Source organism: Wolffia australiana, chromosome 13, assembly GCF_029677425.1.
Source record: "Wolffia australiana isolate 7733 chromosome 13, ASM2967742v1".
Classification (NCBI taxonomy): domain Eukaryota; kingdom Viridiplantae; phylum Streptophyta; class Magnoliopsida; order Alismatales; family Araceae; genus Wolffia; species Wolffia australiana.
The window spans coordinates 12,247,839-12,256,800 of NC_135847.1; positions in this window are offsets into that span (position 1 = coordinate 12,247,839).

The window sequence follows — 8,962 nt, forward strand, 5'->3', positions numbered from 1 at the left end:
TGAGCAATGAAAAAAGCATGATTTAAATTGTGACGAATGTGATTCACAATCATGCTACCCAGCGTTTATAACGTTTTAAATCTCGAATGGTAATACATATACATGCAATTGTTTATTAATTGAAAGCTGATCAATCCGGATCACGAACCACGTGGTATGGAGAATACGAGGCCACATTTTTTACCAATGAACATGTGTCAGTTTGCCATTTAAATGAAAAAATCAGAAATGAATATTAAACAAATTTAAGAATTCCATGACGCACTAGTGATCTGATGTGGGGATCAACAAAGAAAGAGAGAGAGAGATTAATCCACCGTTGATAATCATCCAACTTCAGAAAATGACATTTAACAATCCAAAAAGAGTTTTAGGCTGAACTTTTTAGAACAGTTTTATATCTCCCTATCCTCTATACATCGATAAATATATAAATAATCCCTTCTATCTGTGTAAAAATAATCTTAGAACATCTGTTACATTTATAGGCCGAGTGAAAGAGAATGATTATGGTATCCATCAAGTTTCACTGGTGTCCCTCATTGATCAATGTAGTCAAGTGAAGCGGAGGGGCTCTTGCACTCTGGCAAATCGCCTTGATATTGGAAAAATATAAGGATCTACAATGAGTCTCCTCGAGCTTATACCGTAATCTTCTTCTCAACCTTCATCCACAAGCATTCATCCACCCACGTACATCCATCCATCACATTGAGTCCATATTACTTGTCATTTGCTTTTCTCAGACCTGGTAAGTCCTCCCGGATTTGAGATCAGCGATTTCAATTTTGAGTTTCCCAAACCTAACCGGGAGGAGGCCTTCTATTTTTATAAAAATATTAACACATTAATATCATCCACTATGCCCACTTATTCTATTTTTATAAAAAAATAAACGCTAATTATTATATGTATGTTTATTTTACATAATTATGATCCTTCTCATCTCACCATAATTTTTTATTTTATATAACATCCTATATAATCCCCTGAAGATAATTTAAAAGGCATCCAAGTCCCTATTATTTATTCCCTATAGAGAAAACCCTTCCTCTTCACTATCCTGCCATTTTATTTTAAGAATCAAGGTCTTGCATGTTTTTAATATCAAATTCCATCTCTGAATTAGCAGCCCACATTTGAGTTCATTGAAAGTGTTAACACCCAACTGATTTGATGTCCTGCCGAAGAACACAAAGGTTCCCCACACTTACATTAGTCGTAATAAAATTAATCTCGATGTGTGTCACAAGTGCTTTTGGTTGAATGATTCGTCTATGTTATCTCGCCCTTGGTGATATTCCTTGAGTTATCTACCTGGAACAAATACTACATTGTAACGATTGCCTCAATGTTCTCAACCACTATGCTAGTCTCTTACAACTAATGTAATGTTATTTCTCATCAAAACTCACGGAGGATGTAATGTTCGCTACTTTAAAACAAGTTTTTTGGGAGAGAATTAAAGCTTACAAGCATTGGGAAATTGAAGACAAAGATCTGAATTGATGTCATACCCATTTTTTCAAAAAGAGAGTTTAAACTTTAATTCTTTGAAAATTTCATATGAATATATGAACATATGAATATTCAAATTGATGATGTAGGAATTTTGCAAAAGGAGAATTATGACCTGTATCAAACACTCATCACAATCTAACTGTAATAAGAATCAGATTCTTATTATTGAACCGAATCTGACCATAAGAAAACTACATCACTGCGTCCTTTAAAGTGCAGTGATTTTGAATGGAGATATTATTTAGATCTATGATGATAATCTATCTCTTATCAATATCATATTATATAATATGGATAAAATTCTTATTATTGATTAGAGGCAGATATTTATTAAAACATTATTTAATAAAAAAACGTCGACATATCCATCCACTTAGTTTTGATCCTTGATTGCCATATGATCAGAATTAAGTTTTTCTTATGGATCCATTATTGTTACTTGATTTTTTTGGTGATTAATGGAGCTTTGATCAAAATTTATATTAATTAAAATAAATATAATGTGTCCATCGACATCTGGATCCATATATTATTAGTAGCAAATACAAGCTTATATATTATATCTCGTGAAGAGGAGGTTGTATCCCCATGTCTACTCCATCATGTCCCCACAGGAGATATTATAGTGTATATTAGGGAAACTTCTGATTCATCCTCAGAAATTTTGACCTCAATATCCTACTTAAACTCTTCCCCAAATTCATCTTCATTATCTTCACAAGTGCTCTCATGCATTCTGTTGGCTAACTCCTTGTGCTCCTCAAGAGTTATGCCTTCAAAACTCCTGATTAATCTCCTTGATTTCAATATTTTGTGGGCTTCAAATTCCCTATGTATCGGAGGTAAGGTAGTGGTCACATCCTTGCACAACTTAAACATTCCCACCATCGTGACACACAATTCATTCACATCACCTTTCTTCAATATAGGCCACGACTCTCTAAGATATGTGTATAAGTTATTAGGCCACATGAACAACTGCTGTCTTCTATATTCCTTGCAGGTGAACAGATCACATGATGCAGATTTCATTCATAAAAAAACAGGTTCAATTCTAGATGTGGAAGTTATACTCTGATCCCAATGATCATATATGCAATCACGTGTATGGTATCCATTATTATTGTATTATGTGCAAAGATTATAATGGGGTTAAGAATAGTCACCCCCCTAAAAATGATCATAGGTGGTGCCATAGAAAGAGTTGTCTCTAGACAAAAAATATTGGCAACAGTCTAGAGGAAGGTCAAGATGTGATAAGTGTTGGATATGATCGTGTTCGTAGAACTCATAAGGCCTGGGGTAGTCGGGGCAGGGTCCTGCCATCATATATCTGGATATGTATAGTATGAGTGTGATACCCCATAATCATTCGATGAATCATAACCAGTTCAATGTGAAGATGAGAATTCATATTCTAAGGATGCCCCCCGAATATAGTTCCCATCCATGGTCAATTGTGAATCAAAATACATCCTCTCTAAAGGACGCCAGCCCCTAGCACATGTGCCAATTTGATGAAGGAAAATTAGGGTGGTAGTTTTTATGCCATTCAATGCTTTAACTTGCCTAAATCAAATACAATTTTCTAATTATAGAAACTCACTAAAATATGTATGATGGGAGTGAGTTCGTTGCCACAGGGACTGACCTTTAGAGATTGATCTAATGTTCGAGTTAAGGCTAGGGAAAGTAAGATGATAATAAGGATAATAAGAGAAATTAGTTAGTGAAAATGTAGAGGATTAGTAAGCGGAAGGATTAATTAAATGAAGGTAGAAAATTTAAGACGATTTCAATAATAGGTAATAGTAGATAGTGTAAGGGAGAACTAGAAAAGGGTGAGGTAATATATTTATAATAAAATTATTATATATATTATTATTAGGGTCAATATATTTTATAGATGTTAGAAATAGTACATAATTGGGATAATGAAATGGATTTATTCTACTATAAGAAACGAAGAGAGTAATTTATATAGTGGAAATTTTATTTTTATATTTTATTTAAAATATAATACTAATAGGGTATGGAGAATAATAAGACAATGTTTGTAGAAGATAGTCTATGTTATTATATATTTGAATTGATATTTAGGTTATATGTAAGATAGGATAGATAGATAGATATAGTATGAAAATGATATTAAGATTTGGCGGGCTAATGAATAGGGTATTTTATTTTTTAGTGGAAGAAGACAAGAGGAAGGATAAAGAGGACAGGGGGATAAGAATATTAATGATAGTACGAAAGAGAATATTTAATTATATAATTAAGTAGAGAAATTTTCTACATGACAAGAGTTTAAGATTGACAATTTTTTAAAAAAAAGTTTAGTAGAATTTGAGGAATTAGGCAGATAGGGATAGTATAAGAGAGGATAGTGAGGAACAATAATATTTAAGATTGAATACACTTTATATGCTTTGAATGGGGTCCTCCATGGGCTATAGGATCACCTCTGGCTATCCATCTCGATCAAAAACCATCATCTGATTAGAGGAGATTATGAGCAGGGGCGGAGATGGACATATTCGTTCAGGTAGTTGGCCTGCCATGTGTCACCATTCAATTTGATCCAATGGAGACTAATCAAGAGTTTCAACCATGATTATCAAGTCTAACCATTATGAAAAGGTGTCATCCTGGCATTGCAAATTGTGATGCTATAATTTCCAATTGTTAACTCACACGTTTTTGTTTTTTTATTTGTAGGCGTGATGTGAACCAATATAAAAGGCAAGTTTTAAATCAAAATAAACACAATTCAAAGCTGCAGAACAAAATGATTGAAAAGTCAAAAGTTGTGACGGACACATGGCACAAATGTGTACCACCACAATTGGTTGAAAATACAAACGATGCGGATGTGACGCACGGAAACACATCACCATGTCATGGAACCAATGTATTCCTCTTGTCTATTGTACACAAATGACACACATCTGCATGTCATTTAATACAAAAAAGAGAAAATAAAAAATAGCAATGATATGTGCGGCGACGCACTGCCACATCACAATGATTAATTTTTTTTCCTCTACATAGGGATACATGCCATTCTCGAAGTGGCCAATCGTGAAAGATGAATTGATCATGCCAATGATTAAATGAATGACTAATGAATATTCTTACCATCAATGGAAAAAGATGAAGTGATATTGACGATGATTATGATAGAGAAAAATGGATGGGCATTTGACAATCAACGGATAATACAAAAGAAAATTCCTCAAAATTGAAAGCTTGATATTAGAGATTCCAGAAGACCGATTGAGCTGAAATTTTGAGGGTTATTTTATCTTTATCCCTATTTTTCGTTCATGCCCTCTGACTTACAAATAAAAGCGTGTATCATTCTCAATTTCATCCTCAAAATTGATGCCTACACTTGTGGGTTGATAGAAATCTAGTGAGTTTCTAAGATTTATCAAGCTTGTTCTTGGTGTATTGGGTGTGTGAGAAGAGGCAACATAGAAGAGGGGGAGGTTACCTACACTTTCAAAATGTCCTAATCCTAACAGAACATAGGGATCTACAATAAGTATCATCGTCTTACATTATTTCTTATTGTCATCATCGTTAGGTTACAACCATTTCACCATCACGTTCCACCAGCACATTACATCTTTATATCCTTAGATCATGTCTCACCACTCTCACGTCACCATCTTATTGTCATCTCACTTATCATCACCCTTGTAAAGCTCATTTTTTTCATCATGTCGCTCGTGTATTTCATTGCTTATCTTGTTATCATTATTCCATTCTCGCTCTCAATTATTCTTATAATTATCAATATCTACTATAATCATCGTAATTTTATCAGCCTCTTGCCTCAAGTTTTGTCATCTCTCGACCCCTTATTTTCTATGCATCTCATCTCAATACATCAAATCTCATCTCACTACTCACTATTTAAAGAACAAGAAATCACTAATTATCGTTCCATGTGGATAATTAGTTAATTATCACTAGCTAAATTTACTTATGTGAGTACGTGTATATTTTTTAAAAAAACTCAAAATCACTAACGATGTATTAAAACCCTATATTTTAATCTTATCATGGCGCCCCTTTATTTATGATTATTTTAGGAAATTTTTATAAAATTCCTCATAACTTAATTATATCCACCAACATCCATAAATCAGGCACATATGACCCTCTAGGCCTGCATATTAGTCTAGTTAATAACTTTAACGACCCAATAGTACTTTTTAGCCAATCTTAATAATTATCTATACCAACATATAGATTAATTAATCAAGGATCATCTTAACCCAATATCTAGACTTAGTTTGCATCCCATGGGGTGCCAATATACACATTATAAAATAAACTCTCTCATGAAACTTTGCCATTGTCGGTTAGTACTGATTCATAATGGGGATCAGTGACGAACCTTCTCCAATATCTCCACAACCGTGGAGATAATGCATATTCTTCCTCAAGTCAATCTCCTCATATAGCAAGGGCAGATAATCACATCATAACCACTTAATCACCTTCATGTATCTCTTACTATATCTGTGCCAAGACTTGTTTGAATCCAGCTATTATAGACTCGTACATATTAGTCAAAATATAGATGTCCATCCGCAATATGTCATCGGTGTCTTATGCCAAGGGACCACTTAAACGATCGTGACATTAATTAATATGAGTAATGTTGAGGTACAATAACATTCATCAATTCTAATGGATCAAATCAGTGAATTCTTTATGTATAGAGCACCAATCTTCTGTCCTTGTTGTCTTCACATAGATGGTCACGGTATCCATACTTATCATATAAGTAAGATCATATAGTGTTTTTTTTAATATTGTTCGATGTGCATCTCAAATATCCACTGAATACATGTTTAGAAACTAGTGATTAGTGTAGTATGATCCCATCACAATTCACTAGGTTAGTGCATGTATTTTTGGATTTCAATATAAACATCACGCGAAAATAATCACGACTACATATTTATTTCAATTTTTAAGTTCATTCAAATAATGGTGAGTTAAATATTTTAAAATAATAGTGAAATGTTGCGGCAAGCTGTTATATCTTGAGATTATATTAACTCTGATTATGCTGATTCCCAGGTCAATCACAAGTATATTACAAGACGTGCTTTTTCCCATGCGGTAACCTGATTGCCTGGCACAATAAGAAGTTATCAATTATCTCCCTCTCAAGCAGTAAATGTGACTTTTGTGCTCTCATTGAGGTCATAAGTGAAGCAATACAGATTCAAGGAATTATTTGCGAATTCGGTTTCGTTCTTACCAAACCAACTACACTTTTGTATCACATCAGTTTGACCTATGATCCAGTTCATCATGACTGTAGTAAAAAATGGAGATCAATTATCATTTCATCGTGATATAAATGTGTCCTATAAGTCAGCATTGATATAATTTATATGCATTGATATAATTTATTCTTTATAATGCACGCGTGATGCTTATAATGGAGTCCATGTTTGCATGCATTGACTAAATTCATTATGAAAGGATCATAATACACAATCAGTAATCTATAAATAAGTATTATAAATATTCTCATTTGAGGTATACTCGAGAGTTTCATCAAATTATCCATATAGAATAACACTATCTATTCTCACTGATATGATGAGTAAGTTGATCCCATGGCCATTAATGTGGATGCACTATCAACATATAGTAGATACTCTTTAGGCAAATGAGTTCAAATAATTGATATGTTGGAATCCCTAAAAGTTATTATATCTAACAATGATTTATGTAGATTAATATCTGCATTGTGCAACTGGTTCTTAAACTTGGGACACAAAGAAATGCTACAAATGGACATATGTGCTATACTTAAGAATTCGAGTTCCTCATCATGGAATTGCAAACCATCTCGACTAGGATCTAACAAGAATTGATAAATATGGTTGAATAGTCAATATGTGATCATTAACCCTTGGTATAAGACAATATAGCTCAAGGAAGAAGGTGAAATGAAGTCATCGACCAAGGTAATGGAATATCATAGAAGAGTTTTCTGATGACTTCCCAATGTATGATTAGTGCTAACATGCATGATTGATTAGGGTTTGAGAGTTGACCGTATCCTAAGTTGTCATAGGAGCATCAAGTAAATGATGAACTATGCGAACAAGGTAATTGATGGCGATAAGGTTCAATGAGAGAGTTGATATACTCCCTTGGATATACTAGAGCATGTAGTGGATCTTGGCAACCCAAGGGACAGAAACTCAACCTATCGATTATGTTATATTAATACTTGATTAATTAATGTATGCGTTGATATTACACTGTTAGAGTTGTTGACTAGACTAATAAACATGCCAAGAGGTGACACACAAATGGTCTTTTGGAGTGCAAATGATATACTTAAAGGTTAGGACTCTGAACAAATTCTCATTATCTATAAAAGGAGAAAATTCTGAACAAAATTCACCCAAGCAAGAGTTCTTTAAGTGCCCATTCTTCACCTTCTCTCCTTGGGTGTCCTTCCCTCCCAATATGATCAGAATAGAAAAATGATGATGATGGGTCAATAACAAGCTCACTGAGATGGAGGAGATTTGATGTTCTGAGGATCACATGGATGCGTATTGCGGATTAAAACTTGAACAACTCAACATGACTCTCTTAAGGAATTGAGATTGTGAATCCAATTATTGCAAAGTTGATTAGTTCATGGGGTTTACATTTTTTTAAGGAAATGTTAGCACACTATTTTTTCTTCCACTGCTTTAATCATATATTGATGCACGACAACGGGTGATGAGGGGTGTAAGACGACTGAGGAGAGTGGGAAATGAATGATGGGATGCTAGATTTGGGATTGGTTTGGGGAGGGAATGGATAAAACAGACCACAAATTTCACGGTCGATTCGAAGGCTTAAATCCGATGAAATAGTAGTGGTGCAGCCGCTTTCCTCGTCGAGGGCGAGAGTACTGTCTTCAACCACCGCGATGATGCTAAGCACCAAAATCAATACTATCTAATTCACGCTCACGGTAAAACTCAAGAAAAGACCTAATCCACTAGTCGTTGAAAATTCCAGAAAATCTAAGACAAATACAACGACGGTGGAAGAACTTCTCGCGGAACACTGGGCGAAGTACACGTGACACCAAAGAGTTCAGGGATACCTCAGCACCGGAGTGCGTGTCGAGGCTACGGGAAATTCTCGGCGTATCGCTGACGGTTGGAGAAGAGACAATCCACGTTTGGCACGGACGATGGCAAACGGTTTGAGGACCATGAAAGACCAGAGGATGATGGACAATAGCCAGAGGGGTGGGCGATCAGGCACGTGCAGCGCTTGTGCGAGCGATGCGTGCGCGGGTGGCCCTGGCGGGTGGTGTGACCTGGCGCTAGGGCGCCTGGCATTGGGCGGCCCTGGCGGGTGGCCTGGTGTTAGGGCGTATAGCGTTGGGCGG